The sequence below is a fragment of the Cricetulus griseus genome, chromosome 8, assembly GCF_003668045.3.
Source record: "Cricetulus griseus strain 17A/GY chromosome 8, alternate assembly CriGri-PICRH-1.0, whole genome shotgun sequence".
NCBI lineage: Eukaryota > Metazoa > Chordata > Mammalia > Rodentia > Cricetidae > Cricetulus > Cricetulus griseus.
Window position 1 is genome coordinate 34,549,061 of NC_048601.1, and position 22,398 is coordinate 34,571,458.

Genomic DNA, 22,398 nt, shown 5'->3' on the forward strand with positions numbered 1-22,398 from the left:
CTCTGCATCCCTCTTCTTCTCCCCTTCTCATTCTCCTAGCTCCCTCCCTCCTCTTCCCATGCTCCCAACTTGCTCAGCAGATCTTAAACCTCTCTCCTTCTCCAGGGGACCACCAGCAGATCTTGAACCTCTCTCCTTCTCCAGGGGACCACGTATGTCTCTCTTAGGGACCTCCTTGTTTATTAGCTTCTTTGGCAGTGTGGATTGTAGGCTGGTAATCCTTAATCTATGTCCAAAGTCCGCATATTGATGAGTACATACCATGTTTGTCTTTTTGTGATTGGGATACATCGCTCAGAATGGTTTCTTCTAGATCCATCCATTTTCCTGCAAATTTCAAGATTCCATTGTTTTTTTTCCTACTGAGTAGTACATTGTGTAAACGTACCATATTTTCTCTATCCATTCTTTGGTTGAGGGGCATCTAGGCTGCTTCTAGTTTCTGGCTATTACAAATAGTGCTGCTATGAACATCATTGAACAGATGTCCTTGTTGTATGAATGTGCTTCTTTTGGGTATATGCCTAAGAGTGGAATTGCTGGATCTTGTGGTAGACTCATTCCCATTTTCTTGAGGAGTCGCCATACTGATTTCCAAAGTGGCTGTACAAGTTGGCACTCCCACCAGCAGTGGAGAAGTGTTCCCCTTTTTCCACATCCTCTCCCACATGAACTGTCATTGGTGTTTTTGATTTTGGCCATTCTGACAGGAGTGAGATGGTATCTCAGAGTTGTTTTGATTTGCATTTCCTTGTTGCCTCTCAGTGGCCCAACAGAGCAGGCTGTGGCAGCAGGTTTCCCTCTTCCTTTGGGAACCTTGGGGGGTGGGGTCATCCCACTCACTGACACCATTCTGTTACAATAAATCTTTCTGCCAAAAGCTGCCCGAGCCCTACTGCCACATGGGCTGTCTCCTCCAGCCACCCGAGTTCTGCCTGCCACGTGGATGTACAAAATAATACAGAGACATATTAGGTACAAAGCTGCTTGGCCAATGACTAGGATTTCTCATCTGTTAGCTCAGTCTTAACTATCTTAAATATACATATTTTATAAGACTTATAGAGGATGCCTTTTGCTGGTGCCCTCTCTTGCTATTGGCTCACATCCCACCACTGGAGGAGGCAAAGGGAAAGGGGACACTTTCTGTTTCTACTTGCTTAAATATGAGTCTCTTTGCTATGTCACTTCCTGCCTGGATCACCACTTTTCTACTACATTTCCCAGAATCCTCTCTGACTCCTAGTACTGTCTAACTTGCTGCCTCATTGGCCAAACAGAGCTTTATTCAACAATCAATAAGATAAACATACACAGAAGTACTTTCCCTATCATCCTCCAAGACAGACAATTAATATGTCAAGTTGAGGAAAACATACCATACACAGATAGAAAAACATACTTGTTTATAGCCCCAAACTGTAAGTTTATAAATTTCTGGAAAACATGTTAGAAAAGAATATATTCATGGGTTTATTTACTGGATCAGCAGGTAAACATGCCTCCTCTGTCAGGATGTTAACATGATTTGCATTCCTGGAATACATGAAAAGAGTGAGTGTGTGTGTGTGTGTGTATGTGTGTGTGTGTGTGTGTGTGAGAGAGAGAGAGAGAGAGAGAGAGAGAGAAAAGAGAGAGAGAGAGAGAGAGAGAGAGAGAGAGAGAGAGAGAGAGAACTGAGTACGCAAATGTGTGCTCTGGCTTCCCCATGTGTACCTTGATGCATACACAGTCACATCATAGCATATCACATATACATATTAATAATAAATTTTTAAATTCCTTTACAATTAAAATTGTTTAATTTTAGCTACTGATGCACTGAACATAACAAAAATAAACAAAGGTTATAAAATAAAGGATATTCTGTGTCAGATATATGGGCTGTTCTTTGTTATCCTAGCACTCAGAATGTTGAAACCGATAAAAAACTATAATAAGCATGAGACCAACCTGGCATATATAGCAGCTTGACTTTCAGAAAGCAAAGGGAGAGATCAAGAAACAAGAAAAAATGAAAATGTGTGGATATCTGTACTTGTGCATGAGAAAGAGAATGATTTGACTCCTGTGTCTGTCATCCCAAATAGAACACCATTTAAGCTTGATTCTTCTATAGCATGTCTTGACAAGTCTAAGGTTAGTAAGAGCTTCATGTTTCTTGGGGCTCTTAGTGATTCATTTATTTTCTGCACTACACATGTGCTATTTGTAAGCAAGGGATGATAATTCCTATCTCACTCCTCATGAGGATAAGGTACAAGATTTACTTCTATGCTTCTGATATAGTTCTAATTATTATAGCATGATTTACTCAGATATTATATATGTCCATATGTAGTAGAATTAACTCATCTATGCAAGTTTAAGATCCAGGACCTGTATTTTCCCTAGCTATACCACCGAAGGGATGAAAGTATATGGTTACTTTGTAATATTTTAAATATACCATATAATATTTTTAGAATATTATGTCTATGTTTCAGTAAAACTTTAATTTATCCTAGGACAATGTCCTTAATTGGACATTATGCAAAGAGTGGGGATACAGAATCATTTAATCAGGTTTTCCTCCATAATCTGTCTTATGTCAGAGAAAACAATTCAAGACAAACACATTTGAACTGTTCTCTTACTACTTCACCCTGGTTGTTATTTCTTTAATGGAATTTCCTTAGCAAAAAATCTGATCAGTTGTTGGCACTGACTGGTTAATTACAATGTCTTTAACCACCTTTAAAACACCTTACCAACTAGGTTGAATCCATTACTAAAGCTGCCAGTTTTATTTTAAAGAAAACTGCTAGCCACACTTGGATCATTACAGCTACACACTTACAAATGGCTGGAGTTACATCCTCTCCTCTTTTGCTGAGAAAGTTTAGTGGACCTTGCAGCAGATTTAATATTCAAGTTCCAAACATCTAGACAGATAGATATGCTACCTCAGGATGCTGTACCTCCACCTAGGAAAATGACAGGAAAGACAAGAAAATGTGTTGGTAAAAATCATTCATTCTGTGCTGGTGCTTCAGAATATACAGATGGGGACAGGCTTCTGTAGGTCAAAAAGACTGGAAACAAGATGCAGAGTCCATGAGACTACTTTTTCTGTTGGATTAAAGTTTCTCTTCCACTGTATTATTCTTTCTGTTGCTTGTTCTACTCTATTCTTTTTTGTTCTCTTCTGCTAGCCTGATGTTCTCCTCCTTCTGCTATCCTGATGCCTTCTTTTTACATATTTTCTGGTACTTTCCTTCTCCTGTGTCTCTATTTCTTCCCTTACAGCTTATATACCCCAGAATCTTTCAAGTGATATAAAAATTACAGTGTGGTTACATTCTATTTTTAAGTAAATGATTACAATGAGTACAAGCAAAACCCAATGTGGTTCCATATCCCTTACCTGATTAAACATTTTCCATATTACATGTTTAAAAAAAGTTGTCCCAAGATCCCACATACATTCATACTCAAACAACCTGATATGGATTAACAGAGTGTAAGCAAGCAAAGTATTTTTCTCAGCCAGTTCTTCACTGGAAGTTTGCATTTTTAGGTTACAAAGAAAGGATCAATCACTTTATTATTTATCCCAAAAGGGTAATCTTATATGAAATCTTATAAAAATCACAAATCTAAGCTTTTATATATGAGAAACATCAGTCATCTCTACTTTAAATCCTGAGGGTACATTTCAGTCAAGATATATATATCTTGACAAGCCTAAGGTTAGTAACAGCTTCATGTTGGGGCTCTTAGTGATTAATTTATTTTCTGCAATTTGTAAGCAAGGGCTGAATATATATATATAATATATATATATATATATATATAATATATATATATATATCAGGAAATTAAGGGCAGGAACAACAAATTAATCATCACCATCACCCTTGATCACCAACCCATTCTAGCAAGAAAGGTACATCAGTCAGACATAGCCAAACAGCCAGTTTTCCTCTTCTCTGACCTCAACAACTCCCTTCTTTAACTTTTAAAAATTTATCCTTATAAACTTCAAATTGTTCCTCAAGATTTTCTACCTCAAATTCATTAACAAAAATATCTTAACATAACCATAAGAAAAATCTACATTTCTAAATTCTTTCTAAGGCTGGGTGGTGGTTAATCATTAATCTGCTCCAACAGTAGTATTTGGGAAAAGTAAATCATTATTATTGTAAGTACCAGTAACCCCCTGAGAAATTTCATACAACCCATAGATTAAAAGGAATATGGTGGCCATGAAAGCAACATAAAGGAACTAAATGGTTAATTATAAAGTCTTTAACAACATACAAAACTTCTGATCAGCTTGGTTGACCCATTCCTAAAGCTGCTAGTTTTATATCAAAGAAAACTGCTAGCCATACTTGGATCATAACAGCCACACACTTCCAAATGGCTAGAGTTACATTCTCACTTTTGTTGTTGTTGAGGAAGTTTAGTGGACTTTGCAGCACGAGGTTGTGAGGAAGTATAGTCCTTGGAGCTTTGCCTCTCCAAGTCTCACTCAGTTGTGGCTTTGCCAATTGTCCAGCCATGTTCCATGAGTTCCACTGCTGCCTATTTATTGGCCCTCTCAAATGACCCTAACAGTAACCTAAACAATAGGCTTCCTTCATGGCTGCTTTAATCCTAGGTCAATTCAATCAGAGCATCAGAGTAATGAGCCTCTTCTTTTGTGTAGTCTGTTGATTACAGTAGAAGGGGATTGTACCTAGTGGATAGGAAGCAATGCATATATGTTTTACATGTAGTGTAAAGCACAGTGATCAAACAAGTATTAGTACCTCTGTCTGGGGGTCGTCCTCCAGAAGCACAGGGTTTTGAGAGGAATACACAGAGTTGGCAGCTAAACTTTTCTATCTGAGGGGGGTTAGGGAAAAAGGCACTCAAACTCTCTTGATGGTTTCTTTTTTTATTCTCTCACTTTATTCTCTCTCTCTCTCTCTCTCTCTCTCTCTCTCTCTCTCTCCTCTCTCCCCCTTTATTCTCTCTCTATCCTCTCACATTTTTTTAACAGCTCTTATAACCCAACAGAATCTTTTAGGCAATACAAGAGTCAAAAGAGTTGCATTCGATTTTTCAAGTAAATGATTATAGGCAAAAACATGTTTTCCATCTTCTTCACATGAATAAACATTTTATATATTATAGATGATAAGCAAATTATTCCAAAACCCCGCATACTTCCATGCATTCACAACATATATTAACTGTGTGAGCAAGCAAGGTGTTCTTGTCAGGTCTTCTACTGGCAGGCTGCATTTTGTAGTTACAAACAAAGGGACAATTACTTTATTTACTTATCCTGGAACGTAATATTATAAGGAATCACAAACCTGAACTTTATATATGAAAAAGAATCAGTCAGCTCTATGTTAAGTCTTTAGAATATATATCCATTCTTTAGTAGTGTTTTTTTTTTATTCAGAGATTGAGGGCAGAAATGGGTATAAGGAATCAATCATCAAACAAACCTAGCAAGGAGATACCATCAGCCAGTAATAATTGGACAGCTTTGTTCTTGTTCTCTGACCTTAAAGAGTTTCACATTCAACTATGTGTCTTTCTAAAACTTTAGATTGTCTTCTTGGGTTTTTCATCTGGAAATTATTTAACAAAAACATCTTAGTCTAACTTTGTTATTTTTAAAGCTGTGTTTCAGCTGTGATGCACTCTGAGACATGCAAACACATCTTCTGACATTGAGGTTAAAAGATTTTAAACTAGCTGGGCTACTGGGAATCAATTGTTAATCCTTAACTTGAGCTACAATCCATGCAGGTCCCTGGGTGAAACTCACAGACACTGGCTGTGAAACATATCTTTGTGTTTATTTTTATTCATCAAAACTCTGTGTAAATTATCATTATTATAATCAAATTAGACAGTACAGTTTAGGGAAGTGCCATTGTCTTGACAATCCACAGGTGAAAATGTCCAGTAGAATGAGATGCTTCCAACAGATAAAAATACTATATTACAGGCAGTAAGATCTCCCTACACCCACTCACACCATGCTAGATACCAGAGAAAGAGAGCTGCAGCAAATATGTAAAGGCACAGCAGAAGAAAAAGACATTACAGGGTGGGTAGTCTGATGGCCTTGCCTAAACAAAATTGGCCCATCAGAATATTCCCTTCTCGGGGGTGACACCTGGAACTTCAATAGCAACTCATTGTTCCTCTGGCATGGCCACTGGCAGCATAATATTAGAATAGCCCAAGTATTTCAAAACCCATGTTTAAACTTTTCAAAGAACTCTACTTTGTCTATTAATGCATATTTTACAAAACAACAAAACCTAAACTTGAAAGTACAAGTATCTTCCTGTCAAATTTGCATATTGTCATTTTACTTCTGATAGTAATATAGACAGTAAAGATGGTACAGGACATGGAGTAATGGTAATGGTTGAGAGTAATAGATATTAAATGTTTTCATGGATTACTTTATAAATGATGCTGCCACTGTTGAATGAGGCTAACTTACTGGGACCAGAGAGTATTTACTACTGGAAATAGATTCAAGCCCATACTATGAAACCTAAAATTAGGAGTAATTACCTGATATATTAGAATGTTCATGAAAGCAAACCTGAAAGCATAAATTATAATATCAAGAGATACTATCAATATAGTGATGAATTAATTTCTTTTTAATTACAGGTACCATTAGAAATTGCCATATTCTATCAGATCAAGTACAATTGATAAATAAATTTGAATTCTACTATATTTTAAATTCATTTATCTTATACCTAAGTTCCTAGATAATAGAACAGAAAATTTTCTGTTCATGATTCCATTAGCCAGGCCAGGTTACGATCTGTTTATCTGCTTCTTATTTCTAAATCTGATGTTCTCAGAGGACAGGAGCATGGTTTATTTCTGCATCTTCAACAACTTAGCTAGGCTATGAAGTCCTTCAGTTACATTCTTAGATGCACTGAGTAAACAGCTGCATTATTGAATTCTTCTTTACTTTCATATTTATATCCAGAAAAATAAACAGAATTAACTTATTTCTCACATCTGTTTTCTTCTTAACAGATGTTCTTACAGGAATCTCACCACTCCTGAAAGAAATGTAAAATATCAACATGTCCTCCTGGAACAACAGGGTTAACATTTTAGGAAACAAAAGTATTCCAATTTAATATAAATTATAAATTAACATTTCTCATGCATAGCAATTTCAGGAATTTTGGTATGGCTATGTGTCCATAAAATTTAAAGACATATCTTAAAACCTTCATTATATGATTGCTACTTATAGGCAAATATCAAGACCTTTCAATGTTCACATGTCATGGGGTCCTTGAAAGCAATGAGTTGGTAATATATGACAAATTAGCTCTCCATGTGCTGTGTTTCAAGACCAAAGTAAAGCAGAACAAAAATGTGGTGGCTGGAAGAAAACTGTGGTTGACAGATGAGTGCTTCAGAAGCCTGGGCAACTTTTATAAATCATAGGCATCAATTTCACATGCTGAAAATGAGGGATATGAAAAATATTTTACAAGACATATACAAGGATCAAATGATTTAAGCTATATAAAGCACAAAAGGATGTTGCCTAGTAAACAGTCCTTAATTTCATAATATTTAATTTTTAGAATATTAAAAGTATATGATATCTCTCCTTCTACACATAGTTTCAAACTCCCGAAACTAAAAGCAGCCAGTTCAAGAGCATTTAATTTTGCTTCAAAATGTGTTTTATAACTTCAATGGAAGAGAAGGTACAAGGATCTACCATCTATCATGCATTATGTCCACCTGGGCGAACTCATCCTAACTCCAAATCATTCTCAGAAATAAACTTTAGATAATCACCCAAATTATTCGCACAATATCTCAGAGGCTGGTTTCATATTCAAACACAGAGAGAGCTCTCTGATGTATAACACTAGACCTTAGAGCAATTCTTTCTTCTTCTTTTTTTTTTTTTTTTTTGGTTTTTTGAGATAGGGTTTCTCTGTGTAGCTTTGGGGCATATCCTGGCACTCACTCTGGAGACCAGGCTGGCCTCCAACTCACAGAGATCCACCTGTCTCTGCCTCCCGAGTGCTGGGATTAAAGGTGTGCACCACCAACGCCCAGCTTCCTTAGAGCAATTCTTTTAATTCTTTTCATTCTGTCAGTTGGGGAGCTTTGGGACATTGCAGGCATAAGTTTCTTTCATTAACATGTATAGGAATTATAGTTTATAAATAAGCATGTTTCATAAATAGAGGGAATAAAATTTTACCATGCCATTAAAGATGAACTCAAATATTTAACAAATTCATAAATTTCTTGTAGTTCCTCAAACAAGGTCATAAAGATATAACAGTCATTATGTATTGGGACCTAGAACTTTAACACTTAGAGTCCATAAACTCTTGCTAAAGATTGTTTTAAATGACAATAGAGTTGACAGGACTAGAGGATAAAATTCAAAGAAAATCTAGGATAGGAAAAGGGAGTCCCAATACACAATTTAACATGATGAATCTGTATTGCATCTCTCTCTCTATCACACACACACACACACACACACACACACACACACACACACACACACCTCAGAGGAGAGAAGAGAGAGAGAGAGAGAGAGAGAGAGAGAGAGAGAGAGAGAGAGAGAGAATTTGTATTTAGCCAATGGTAAAGAGATGACCTAAGAACACTAAAGAGTCCATGTACATCATGAGACAGTAAATTTTTTGTCCTTCTTAGAATAGAGACTATCTATAGTGGAATTTCCTACAAAATGTCAATTTGGTGTTATAAGCTGGTATTTCTTTATAAAACATTTTTGTAATCAATGATTTTGATGAATTCTGCAGGGTCTTAGCCCAACCATGGAAGGCTGAGCTGGGTACAAGGAAGGGTAAGTGCACACATGCCCATTCCCAGCCCCCCCGGATCCTGGAGACAATCAGATACAGAGGGGAGGGGAGTCTATTCAAGCAGGAACTTGTTTATTGCCCCACAGCAAGCATATTTTTTATTTCATTTATTTTTATTTGAATTATTTTTATTTTAATTAGAAAGAAAATTATTTTATGTGTCAATCCCAGGTCCCTCTCCCTCCCCTCCTCCCCTGCCCCCCAACTAACACCCTTCCTATCCCATACCTTTTCTGCTCCCAAGGGAGGGTGAGGCCTTCCAGAGGGGTCTTCAAATTCTGTATTTGGGATAGGGCCTAAGCCAACCCCTTGTGTCTAGGCTCAGGGAGTATCCCTCCATGTGGGATGGGCTCCCAAAGTCCATTCCTATGCTAGGGATAAGGACTGATCCACTACAAGGGGCCCCATTGATTTCCAAGGTCTCCTCACTGACACACACATTCAGGGGGTCTAGATAAGTCCCATACTGGTCTTCCAGCTATCGGTCTGGGACCAAGAGCTCTCCCTTGTTCAGGTCAGCTGTTTCTGTGGGTTTCACCAGCCTGGTCTTGATCCCTTTGCTCATCATTCCTCCTTCTCTGCAACTGGATTCCAGTTCAGTTCAAGGTTTAGTTGTGGGTGTCTGCTTCTACTTCCACCAGCTGTTGGATGAAGGCTATATGATGTCATATGAATTAGTCATCAATCTCATTATCAGGAGAGGGCATTTAAGGTAGCCTGTCATTTGTTGCTTAGATTGTTAGTTGGTGTCATCTTTGTATCTCTCCAGCCCAAGTCAGGCAGCAAGCATCTTTTAAAGCAAAAAAACTGCAGGGTGGGAAAACAACCAGCCAATGTTTTTAAAGTTCAGGCTATCATGCCTAGTGGCCCTATCCTTTACCTAGTGAACATGAGCCATTCATGTAGAGACCTCATCTTGGCAACCAATCACCATTTTTTTTTATTTTTTTAAAAACATCTCAGGACTCACCCTCCTGACTTGCCCTCAGGACCATCTCTAACTGGCTTGTGTGCCGTTCAAATTCTGTAAACATCTTTTGGAGACTGAGCAGGCACATAAGCAGATTATAGCCTCTGAAAACGCTGTGGATGAAAAACTCAGAATTTTCCTAGTTTGATCATAGAAGCCCTTTCTCCTGGTGTAGCTATTGGCTTCCTGCAGAATCTGTTATCCAATGCACAAAACCTGGGACAAAATATTCTGCATCTTTATTACTCATCAAAGTATGAGTTACTTCCTTTTTCATAGCTCATGGGATTAAGCTGGTAAATGTCATTTTATTATTCCCAGTTCAATGAGATAGTGCCTTACATAAAGATAAGAAACACAGTATCTGTGTCTTTGCATTCCAGAAGTCATAAAATCATAGTCTCTGTTCTCTGTAAAGACACCTCAATATTATCCGGAAGCAACATTTTTTCTCACTAACCACCCTCTGTGCATAGTCAGTCATAGGCTAAAACTCCACTTTCCTGGGGTGAAGATGCTCTGGATAGTGTTAGCAGTTTATGAAAATAAGCCAGCATTAAAGCTTTTCAGAGAAAATTATTCCTTAATGATTTGGTGGGATGGGGCATAAAATAAGCAACCACAGAGAACTCTTAGAAGCTTAGAATGGTCAATAGCAGGTGCCTTAAAATTTACATGGCATCTTTCTCTAAAAACTACATATCTCTGAAAGCCCTAAAGCAGGTGCTTCTCAGTGGAAAAGCAAGCCTCTGAGGCCTGCCCAATACATGATGGAATGGGGAAAGCAAGGGCATCTTTCCAGATAATCAAAAGTAAATCCTTCCACACACCTTCTAAGAAGATACGATATTCAGGGCTATGACTTATTTGCAGGGATCCCTAGGGTGTAAGATGAAGAAAGCTGATGTTACTTGATCCCCATCTACAAACCACTTAACATTTGACCATTGGAAACTACAAGCTATGCAACATTAGAGCTACTTAGCAGTGAAAAGTGAGGGCCAAATTGTTCTCTCCTATACCTTTTGGTGAGTTTATGGATTATTAAAGAAAGAGAAGATGAATGAATTGTTCAAAAATAAATTACCATGAAAATCATTTTATCATTAGCATCAGATAGACAGGAGTGGTTATGGATTATAAGAGGAGGAAAGTACATGTGCTAAGAATGGTTTTGATCCAAATCTGGGAGGAAGTAAAGCAAATTTAGGAAGGACACCAAGGATTCCCAGGTCAAGACAAGTTTAAAGGGAAAGCATAACATAAATCTTTCATTCCAATATAAACTGTATGATCTGTATTCTCAAGAAGGGAACAAGAAGTCTCAAATGCCTAATACTACCATTTTTTCCTTACAAAAAAATCACTTTGCTTTAGACCACAGCCAACTACACTCTATGAATCACATGCCATGTTTTATCATGTAATTTACCATCAATACTATCTTCACTATTCACAATGACTTTCCAATTCTGCATTTGGGGAACCACATTCCATGTTTTATATGACTAATATTCCCACAAATGTGACACTGAATGCAAAACCATGAGAGTACTTAGGCACATGTTAGATATCAGCTCTCTCTATATATCTTTCCAACTATTTCTCAGGAGTTCTCATAGGAAGTGTTTACATTTTACTTGTAGATATTTTGATCTATTAAACAATCCCCAGACTAAGTACTTTTAGAGAAGACTAAGCAAAACTTCCTTAAATGGACAGCACATTTCATTAAAGAAAGATAACAATTTTAGGTTCAAGGAATGATCCAAATTCAAGTTCTTTATACAGAACTTTTTGCAGATAAATTTAACACACATTTATTGAGCCAAACACATATTTTTTGGCTTTTCCATCTAATAAGTTCATTCTGATATGGCAGGACCTAGAGCTTAAATGATGCCATGAGGTCTTGAGCTTACTCAATCCTCTAGTGTCTTGGATTTTATTTTAGTGGATCTGATTCATGTCCAAACACATACAGAGATGGCATCACCAGCAACATAAATTTTTTTTCCAAGTTGCTTTAAATGTTTTGAAGAGCTCTCCATATTACTTGGTATGTGTCACACAATCATCCATGAACCATGAAAATCTAAGAACATGTCCAAGAAGACCCATATCACACTCCACCATGAGTCCACGGATGAGTAGTTTTCAAGATTCCCCTTGAAGTATTTGAGCATATATTAGAAAGAATATGATTCCATAAGATCAAGGGAAAATATGGTGCTGATAGAAGAAAATTAATAAGTAGATGGGTAAAGGAGCAGAAAAGTAGCTTCTTGGGACTGCTTTAGAGTAATAACAACTATGCTTAGGGTTATCAAAGACATTTATCTTATTACACCTCTTTCTTCTATATATCCTGAACTGCATTTCCCAGGAAATTATTTGGAAAAAATCTCAAAACTATGACAGGAAAAAAGTAGAAAGTAGGTCAAGCATCATATCACATGCTTTGTGAGTCTTGTCTCTGTTACCTACTCCCACCAAGAACAATAATTTACTTCCAAATATCATAGTGATTACTCCTACTTCCTTTTCTATGTCATATTATGTAGCTCTGCTATGATCAATAACCAAGATGCAAAGGACAACAACCATACAAATAAATGCTCACTAATTTACCAATCAAAACACAAGTGGCTTTGTAGTGAAGATAATATGTTATGATTAACTTGCAACACAGTACCTTCCCTTCGAAGATTTCTTAAGGACAGCTAGGTGTAATTGAGGAACCTTAAAATGGTATCTTAGAATTTATGTTGGCTTGGGGCAGAGAGATGACTCAGCAGATAAGGACACTTGTCATTGAATCTGATAACTGCGGTTTGATTCCTGGATCCTGTATAGTAAAATGAAAGAAGCATCTCCCACAAGTTTTCTCTGATCTCCACATGTGTCATGGCATGCATGTGCCCACACATGCTTACACACACAAATACACACACACACACACACACACACACACACACACACACACACACACACGCAGGACATGAATTTATAAAAAATAAATATATTTATTTTATTTCCCTTTGCTAACCCTCATGCCTTATTTTTCTTTGAACATGAGGGTCTTCAAAGTGTCATGTTACTTATCTTTCATCATCACCTCTGTTACTCATAGAATATTGCCTAATAGAGAAGAAGTCCACATTAGCAGCAGTTGAATGAGCTAAAAGCCAAAATCTTGGTTTAGGAACATCAAATATTAACAAGACAAGAAGACAAGTCAGCAAATACTTACTGAAACAACTAGCCTAAATTTGTGATTTTTCTTAAGCCTTGGATGATATTAGATCATATATGTTGATACATACCCAAAGGAATGTGTGGTATTAAAGTAGAGGCTCACACAGAAAGTATATCTAAACAAGGTAGATTTAGCCAATTCATTCAAAGACATGAAATTATTCTATCAAATCTGGGACAAAATGCTGACAAGTTAGCTTTAAAATATTACCTCTGATACTGAAAATAAAAGACCAAAGCAAAGCTAGCCCCTTCCCTCCAGAAAATAATTATGATCTAAAGGACAACTATCTCAGCCTTGCTGGAAATGTGGACAACTCTTCACAGCTGAGAGTAAAGGGGAGATATGGTCATCAGGTTTATAAATGAAAAGCTTGAACAGGAAAACTCCTTAAAGAAAGAATGCTCGAGGTTTCAAAGGCTTCATGAGACCTATATTTGGCCAATAATGAATCACAAACATTCTTTTTTCCTTTGTTAAAATGTTGCCAATGCATACTTGTTTGGTTTGGTTACTCATTGCATTACAAAATATAAAATGAAACTTTATTCAAATTGTGTGTGTGTGTGTGTGTGTGTGTGTGTGTGTGTGTGTGTGTGTGTGTGTGTGTGTCTTCGCATACACAGGTGTCTATGAAAGCAAGAAAAACTCACCAAATCCCCTTGAGCTAGAATTATAAACAGCTGTGAGCCATACAGTGTAGGTCCTGAGACCAGAACCTAGGTTGCTTGCAAGAACATTATTTTCCCTTAGCTGTCCATTCATATCATAATCACTACATAAGCCCCTGTACAATATGCAAATAAAGAGCCTAAATCAAGGATTGGGATCATAAAGAATGCTTAAAATGATGATGGAAAAGAAGAAAAATGTTAACTAAATACAAAGGAGACAAAAAGGAAAGCCAACAGATAAAAAGTTAGACAAATTTGATTTGTATTAGTAGGTGAATTAAGTACACTTAAAATACAAATTTTCTAAGAAAAGAAAAGTACGACTGAAAAAAAGTTCAGATACAATCTGTATGAATAATTGGACATTAAACATAAGGCATTGAACAGTTAAAGTCAAAGCATGGAAAAGATATTTGAATAATAAACACGAGAAAGCATGGTGATTAGGGTAATAGCAAACAAGATGAGTGAAGACAATTTCAAAAATAACTCCTCAGTAGCTGAGTATTCTGTGACTATTTCTTAAATTTAATATTATCTATTTGTTCTTATCTTATACAATGCATCTCAAGGTCAACTTCCCTTCTTCTCCTCCTCCTAACACCCACCCTCTTCTCCTTTCCCCCAGTTCTTCTGCTCCTCCCTTTCCCATACGAAAAGACCAGGCCTCCCAGTGATACCAACCAAATTCAGCATAAAAAGATGCCCTAAGACTAGGAATATATTCTCATAACAGGACTGGATGAAACATTCCAGTAAAAGGAAATAGGGCTTACAAGCATGCAAAAAATTCAGAAACACCCTACTCCCATTGTTAGGAGTCCAACAAAAACCTCGAGTTTAAAAACCACAGCTTGTATGCAGGCAGCCTTGCAGATATGCATACTGGACCCATACCAGCCTTGTGGTTGTAGCTCCAGATTCTATGGGCTCTCATGTGAAGCCTGCTTAACTGAATCAAAAAAGATATCAAAAGATAGAAAGATCTCCCATGTTCATGAACTAGTAGAATGGCAAAAATGGCCATCCTGCCAAAGGCAACCTAGAGATTCTACATATCCTCCATAAAAATTCCAACTTAATTGTGTTTTATAAGTTCTAATAAGTCTTAATTATAAAAAAATGGAGTCAGATATAGGGGTATGTGTTGAAAGATCAGAGAAACAAAGGAGCAAGCCACAGCCAAACTTTACCTTGCCAACTTCCCAGCTGAAGAGAGAGAGAGCACCTGTCTCTTCTGCCTTATATCCCTCTCTCTGCCCAGCCATATCACTTTCTGTCTGTACAGACTTCCAGATATCTATGGTTTACTAGTGGCTAGCTCCTCCCTCTGATCTCCAGGCAAGCATTATTTTATTAGAGTACAAACAAGATACCACCACCAAATTGTTTACAGAACTTGAAAGCAAAATAGTCAATTTCATATGGAAAAAAACAAAAAACAAGGATAACTAAAACAATCCTAAACAATTAAGGAACTTCCACAAGTATCACCATCCCCAATTGCAAGCTATACTATAGAGCTATAATAAGTGCACAATATGGGCATAAGAAAAGACACATTAATCAATGGAATTGAATTAAAGATCAAGACATAAATCCACATACCTATGAACACCTTATTTTTTACAAAGAAGTCAGAAATACAAATTGATAAAAAAATAGCATTTTCCACAAATGGTGTTGGTATAACTGATTATCTGGATGTAGTAGAATGCAAAGAGATTTATATTTTTCACAGGCCCATAAACTCACGTCTAAGCAGATCACAGACCTCAATATAAAACCAGATATACTGAACCTGTTAAGAAGATAAAGAAAGGAAGAGCCTTGAATGCATAGCACCTGGAAGACAATTTCCTAAATCCTCTGTGACTATAAATGGGTACATCTGGTTGACAGAATTGTTCTAATCTTCAATACTGTGTGTGTGAGTGCACTGTGTGCACTGATTTCTGTGGGCTTAAATATGCTATGAGTGAGTGAAGAACACAAAAGAACCTTAAATATTAGTCTTTATCTACTATTGTTTGAGATAGGAACTCTTGTTCCCACCAGGCCAGCTAGCTGGCCTGAGAGGATTCCCCAGCCCTAAACTCCCATCTCGTGTGTTTGGATTGGATGTATCCCCTACTGTATCTGATGTTACTCAGAATTTGAATGCAGGTTTCATGTTTATGAACCATGCATTTTATTCATTGTCTCATATCCCCAGTCTCTCCATGTTCCTCCTACATTATAAAACTCTGTGCTTAAAGATACTACTAATTACACATATGAAAATACACAGTTTCAGAAGACAATTTTGTCTATAATGTCTTGAAAATTCTAATAATTATAGACTTGTCAGACTTACCATTTAATTATTTACTTAATATTTACTTAGTTACATTGTTTTGAATTATGATTTCATGCTGGCTCTGGCTGGAGAGGCATGCATCAAAATCATGACAATCCCCCTGCCTCTATATGTTAAATGTCAGCATTTCAGGCATGTGATATCATTTCTGGACATTGTTTTTTTTTCAAATTCTGCCAGTTTCTGCTTTGTATTTTATAGCTCTGAGCTTTGATGTAAATCATCATTTGGGGTTGTTTTGTCTTCCCTAGGAAGTGATTATTTTTTTCTATATTCATTATTTCAGTAAATATGCTTAATTCTAAACTGCACTTCATATGATACAGCTATTTTCAGTTGTCCATTGACAAGTATTTTAATATTGTATTTCTTCTCATCTTATTTTCAACCATATGATCTTTGTATATAAAGAATATAGACAGCATTAGAATTTGAACTGCTCTGACAATATCTAGTCTTTTAATTAGAATATAGTTAATGCTGAAACAGTTTGGTTTGACTCCATTTCCTTATGTTTGTATTTTCTCCTAATTGCTTCTCTTAGCTCCTTTCTCCATTTCATTTTGATTTTTTATAATTACATTATATTTCCATAATTAACTAATTAATATATTAATAACTATTACAAATCTCTCTCTCTCTGTGTGTGTGTGTGTATGTGTGTGTGTGTGTGTGTGTGTGTGTGTGTGTGTGTGTGTGTGTTTATGTGTGAGAGAGAGAGGAGGGGCAGGTTTGGCTATATTTGGTATGGTTTCTTAAGGGTTTGGGAACATGCTAATTTATAATAGTCCATATTCACATATAAAAGTGACATTCATTTTTTAATTATTCTTTTGTGCTGATATTGTCTTATATTTGAATTCTTTTAATTTCTGATGTCTTTTAATGCTTCAAATACTATGCTAAATTGCCTTTTAAAATTATTGAGATGTGCCAGGCATTGGTGGCCCATGACTTTAATCCTAGCACTCAGGAGGCAGAGGCAGGCGGAACTCTGTGAGTTCAAGACCAGCCTGGTCTCCAGAGTGAATACTAAGATAGGCTCCAATTAGCAATAATCGGGAAAAGTTTTCAATTAGCAATAATCGTGCCTCGGATAAACCTCATTGGCTATGATACTGCCACTGCGCAAAGCTAAATCAAGATCAGATAAACAGTTTAAATCGAACTATAACCCCTAATGAGATAGAAGCAGTAATTAAAAGCCTCCCAACCAAAAAAAACCCAGGGCCAGATGGCTTCACTGCAGAATTCTACCAGAAATTCAAACAAGAGCTAATTCCAGTACTTCTCAAACTGTTCCACACAATAGAAGCAGATGGGATATTACCAAACTCTTTCTACGAGGCTACAATCACTTTGATACCCAAGCCACACAAAGATATGACTAAGAAAGAGAACTACAGACCGATATCCCTCATGAACATCAATGCTAAAATACTCAATAAAATATTGGCCAACTGAATCCAAGAACATATCAGAAAAATCATCCACCATGATCAAGTAGGCTTCATCCCAGGGATGCAAGGATGGTTCAACATACGAAAATCCATCAATGTAATCCACCATATAAACAAACTGAAAAAGAAAAACCACATGATCATCTCACTAGATGCTGAAAAAGCCTTTGACAAAATCCAACATCCCTTCATGATAAAGATCTTGGAGAGAACAGGAATAACAGGAACATATCTAAACATGATCAACGCAATATACACCAAACCAATAGCCAACATCAAAGTAAATGGAGAGAAACTCAAAGCGTTTCCTCTAAAATCAGGAACAAGACAAGGCTGTCCACTCTCTCCATATCTCTTCAATATTGTACTTGAAGTTCTGGCTATAGCAATAAGACAAGAAAAGGGGATCAAAGGGATACAAATTGGAAAGGATGAAGTCAAACTTTCACTATTTGCAGATGACATGATAGTCTACATTAGTGACTCGAAAAACTCTACCAGGGAACTCCTACGGCTGATAAACACCTTCAGCAAGGTAGCAGGATACAAAATTAACTCAAAAAAATCAGTAGCCCTACTATATACAGATGATAAATCCAATGAGAAAGAAATCAGGGAAACATCACCTTTCACAATATCCACAAGCAACATAAAATATCTTGGGGTAACACTAACCAAAAAAGTGAAAGATCTGTACAATAAGAACTTTGAGACTTTAAAGAAAGAAATTAAAGAAGATACCAGAAAATGGAAAGATCTCCCATGCTCTTGGATAGGTAGAATTAACATAGTAAAAATGGCAATCCTGCCAAAAGCAATCTACAGATTCAATGCAATCCCCATCAAAATCCCAACACAGTTTTTCACAGACATTGAAAGAACAATACTCAACTTTATATGGAAAAATAAAAAACCCAGGATAGCCAAAACAACTCTTTACAATAAAGGATCTTCTGGAGGCATCACCATCCCTGACTTCAAGCTCTACTATAGAGCCATAGTTCTGAAAACAGCTTGGTATTGGCACAAAAATAGACTGATAGACCAATGGAATCGAATTGAAAACCCTGATATCGACCCATGCACCTATGGATACCTTATTTTTGACAATGGTGCTAAATCTATACAATGGAAAAAAGAGAGCATCTTCAACAAATGGTGCTGGTACAATTGGATTCGGACATGCAGAAAATTACAGATAGATCCATACCTGTCACCATGCACAAAACTTAAGTGCAAATGGATCAAAGATCTCAGCATAAATCCAGCCACACTGAATCTTCTAGAAGAGAAAGTGGGAACTACCCTTGAACAAATTGGCACAGGAGACCACTTCCTGAACATTACGCCAGTAGCACAGACACTGAGGTCTGCAATTAATAAATGGGACCTCCTGAAACTGAGAAGCTTCTGCAAGGCAAAGGAAACAGTCAGTAGGATAAAACGACCACCCACAGAATGGGAAAAGATCTTCACCGATCCCACATCTGACAGAGGACTGATTTCCAAAATATATAAGGAGCTCAAGAAGCTAGCCACCAAAACACCAAACAATGAAATTAAAAAGTGGGGTGCAGAACTAAATAGGGAATTCTCAACAGAGGAATCTGAAATGGCTGAAAGACACTTAACAAAGTGCTCAAAATCATTGGCCATCAGAGAAATGCAACTCAAAACAACTCTGAGATACCATCTCACACCTGTCAGAATGGCTAAAATAAAAAATACCAATGACAATCTATGCTGGAGAGGATGTGGAGAAAAAGGAACACTCCTCCATTGTTGGTGGGAGTGCGAACTTGTAAGACCACTCTGGAAATCAGTATGGCGGTTGCTCAGAAAAATGGGAATCAGTCTACCTCAAGATCCAGCCATTCCTCTCTTGGGTATATACCCAAATAGGCATTTGTTCAACCATGTTCATAGCAGCATTGTTTGTAATAGCCAGAACCTGGAAACAACCTAGATGCCCCTCTACTGAAGATTGGATTGAGAAAATGTGGCACATCTATACAATGGAGTACTACTCAGCAGAGAAAAGCAATGGAATCTTGAAATTCGCAGGCAAATGGATGAACTAGAGGAAACCATCCTGAGTGAGGTAAACCAGTCACAAAAAGACAAACAAGGTATGTACTCACTGATATATGAATTTTAGACATAGAGCAAAAGATTACCAGTATATAATGCTCTTCACCAAAGAAACTAGGAAACATGAAGGACTCTAAGGGATAAATGGTCCCCAGGAATGGAAGTGGCATGAACTCCCGAACTAATTGGGGGCATGAGGGTAGGGGGGGAAAGGAGCTGCTACAATAAGAGCGAGAGAAGAGGAGAAGAGGAGAGGAAACAGAGGGGCAGAAACATTGAGTTGGGGGAAGAATAGAGGAAAGAGAGCAAGATGAGAGATACGATATCAGAGGGAGCCACTGTAGGCCCGAGAAGGGATCAGGAACCAGGGAGATCTCCAGAGACCTACAAGGATGACACGATCTGACAATTCAGGCAACGGTGGAGAGGATAACCTAAAAACCCTCCCCCTAAAATGAGATTGATGACTTCTCTTTATGCCATCCTAGAGCCCTCACCCAGTGGCTGATGGAAACAGAGACAGACATCCACAGATATACAATGAGCCGAAATCGGGAATTTAGTTGAAGAGAGGGAGGAATGAAGAACAAAGGGGTCTGTACCAGGTTGGAGAAACCCACAGGAACAGTTGGCCTGAACAAGGGAGAGCACATCGACCCCAGATGCTGTCGGGAGGCCAGTACAAGACTGATCCAGACCCCTGAACATGGATGTCAATAAGGAGGCCTCTGCACTCCAGGGAGCCTCTGGTGGTGGATTAGTATTTTTCCCTGGTGCAAGAAGGGACTTTGAGAGCCCATCCCACGTGAAGGGTTACACTCTGGCCCTGGACACATGGGGAAGGGCCCAGGACCAGCACAGGAAGACTTGGTGGACTTTGCAGAGCCCCCGTTGAGGCCCTACCCTGCCTGGGGAGTGGTGGGTGGATGGGTGGGCTGGGGTGGGGGAGGAAGTTTGGGGGTGAGGGGAGGGAGAGGGAGAAGGGACTTGAAATAAGCTTGTTCCCTAACTAGAACTAATAAAATAATAAAAAAAAGATAGGCTCCAAAGCTACACAGAGAAACCCTGTCTCGAAAAACCAAAAAAAAAAAAAAATTATTGAAATGTAAGAGTATGATTTTAATGAGAGCTTGTTCGTCAAATGATCCAAAGGTGAGCCACACACCAAGCCCTGAGACATATTTCTATGCTGATACTTTAGTCTTCTAGGTAAGTGGTTCTTAATCTTCCAAACACTGCAACCCTATAATACAGTTCCTCATGTTGTGATAACTCCTAATCATAAAATTATTTCATTGCTACTTTATAGCTATACTTTCTCAACTGTTATGAATCGTGGTATAAATTTCCAATATACAGTGTAGCTGATAAGCAATCCCCGTGAAACTGTTGTCCAACCCCCCAAAAGCTCACAAACTACAGATTGAGCATTGCTGCTCTAGATTCATCTCTTGTTTTATTTTATTTTTAAATTCAGCATTTTAAGAATCTTCCACTTTTTCAATGTATAGATTTGTATTATAAGTCCATCATTATTCTTACATAACCATTACATAATGTGTCCTTTATATTAAATCTTTTCCTCAAAAATTAGTTTATCAATAGCCTCTAGTACTTTATTTTAGCTTTTTGTCAAAAATTTAACTTGAGGTTCACAGATCTTTGCATGTCTACTAGTTTATTATAGCTTTTACCAAACACAGAACAATGTGCAACATCATTTCTAAAAATTATCTTTTCTGATGATCCTTCACTTTTATTCTAGGACTCCAATTTCATGAAAGAACACTTCTATTGATCAATAGCTCTCTGCCGATATTTCTCAGAATTTTCATTCATTTTACCTTCATGTAAAGAGGTAATCTCATTGTAACTTCAAACTCATTGTCACAACCATAGCGTCTGATCCAGCCTTAATTCACCCAGTGGAGTTTTCATCAAGAGAGCTTCTTGGCATTAGTGGAATTTTCATTTATCTTCGTTCCCTCTCCCCCCCTTTTCAAAATTGAATACATTCATTTAAATTCAATACACTTTGATTTTACAGGTTCCCCTCCTACAACTTCTTCTAGATCATTCCCACTTCCCCAAGACTAAGTCAAAGGAAAAGCACAAGAAACACAGAAACACAGACATATACACTGATACTCACATATATGATATTAAAACACAAAACTGGAAACCAAAATATAAAGGCAAAAGACATGTAACAGAAAAAAATGAAAACCAAGCCCAGACAAAGTTTTAAGAGACAAAAATCAAACAAAGAAATAACCATTCCCCAAATACTACTTAGTTCTTTTTTTGTGTTGCCCATCTACTTCTGGGCATGGGATATGGACTTTAGTGTGGTTTGTATAGCCAGTAAAGCATCATTAGAGAAAACTAACTTTTCTTTGGCAAACAGGTATCAATTGGAGATTGCTTCAGGGTCAGTGATGAAAGCTTGTGTCCACTTTCTTTTTTAGTGTTAGGACCCCATCTGGCTCAGACCTGTGCTGGCCCTTGTGCATGCAGCTACAGTCTCTATGAGTTCATATGGGTGTCAGTCTTCTGTCTGAAAGGCCTTGTTTTCTGAGTGTTTTTTTTCACAGAGTTACTTGAGTCCTGAGGGGATTTGATGATCACTTTCAGGACTGAATGTTCCAAAGTCTCTCACTTTCTGTGTATTCTTTGTGA

The 22,398-nt window shown here is 37.4% G+C and overlaps 1 pseudogene; it reads right to left on the bottom strand.

The window, feature by feature from the left end:
• Positions 1-17,185: 17,185 nt before the first annotated feature.
• LOC113834775 lies at positions 17,186-17,304 on the bottom strand (annotated as a pseudogene).
• Between the last annotated feature and the right edge of the window lie 5,094 nt (positions 17,305-22,398).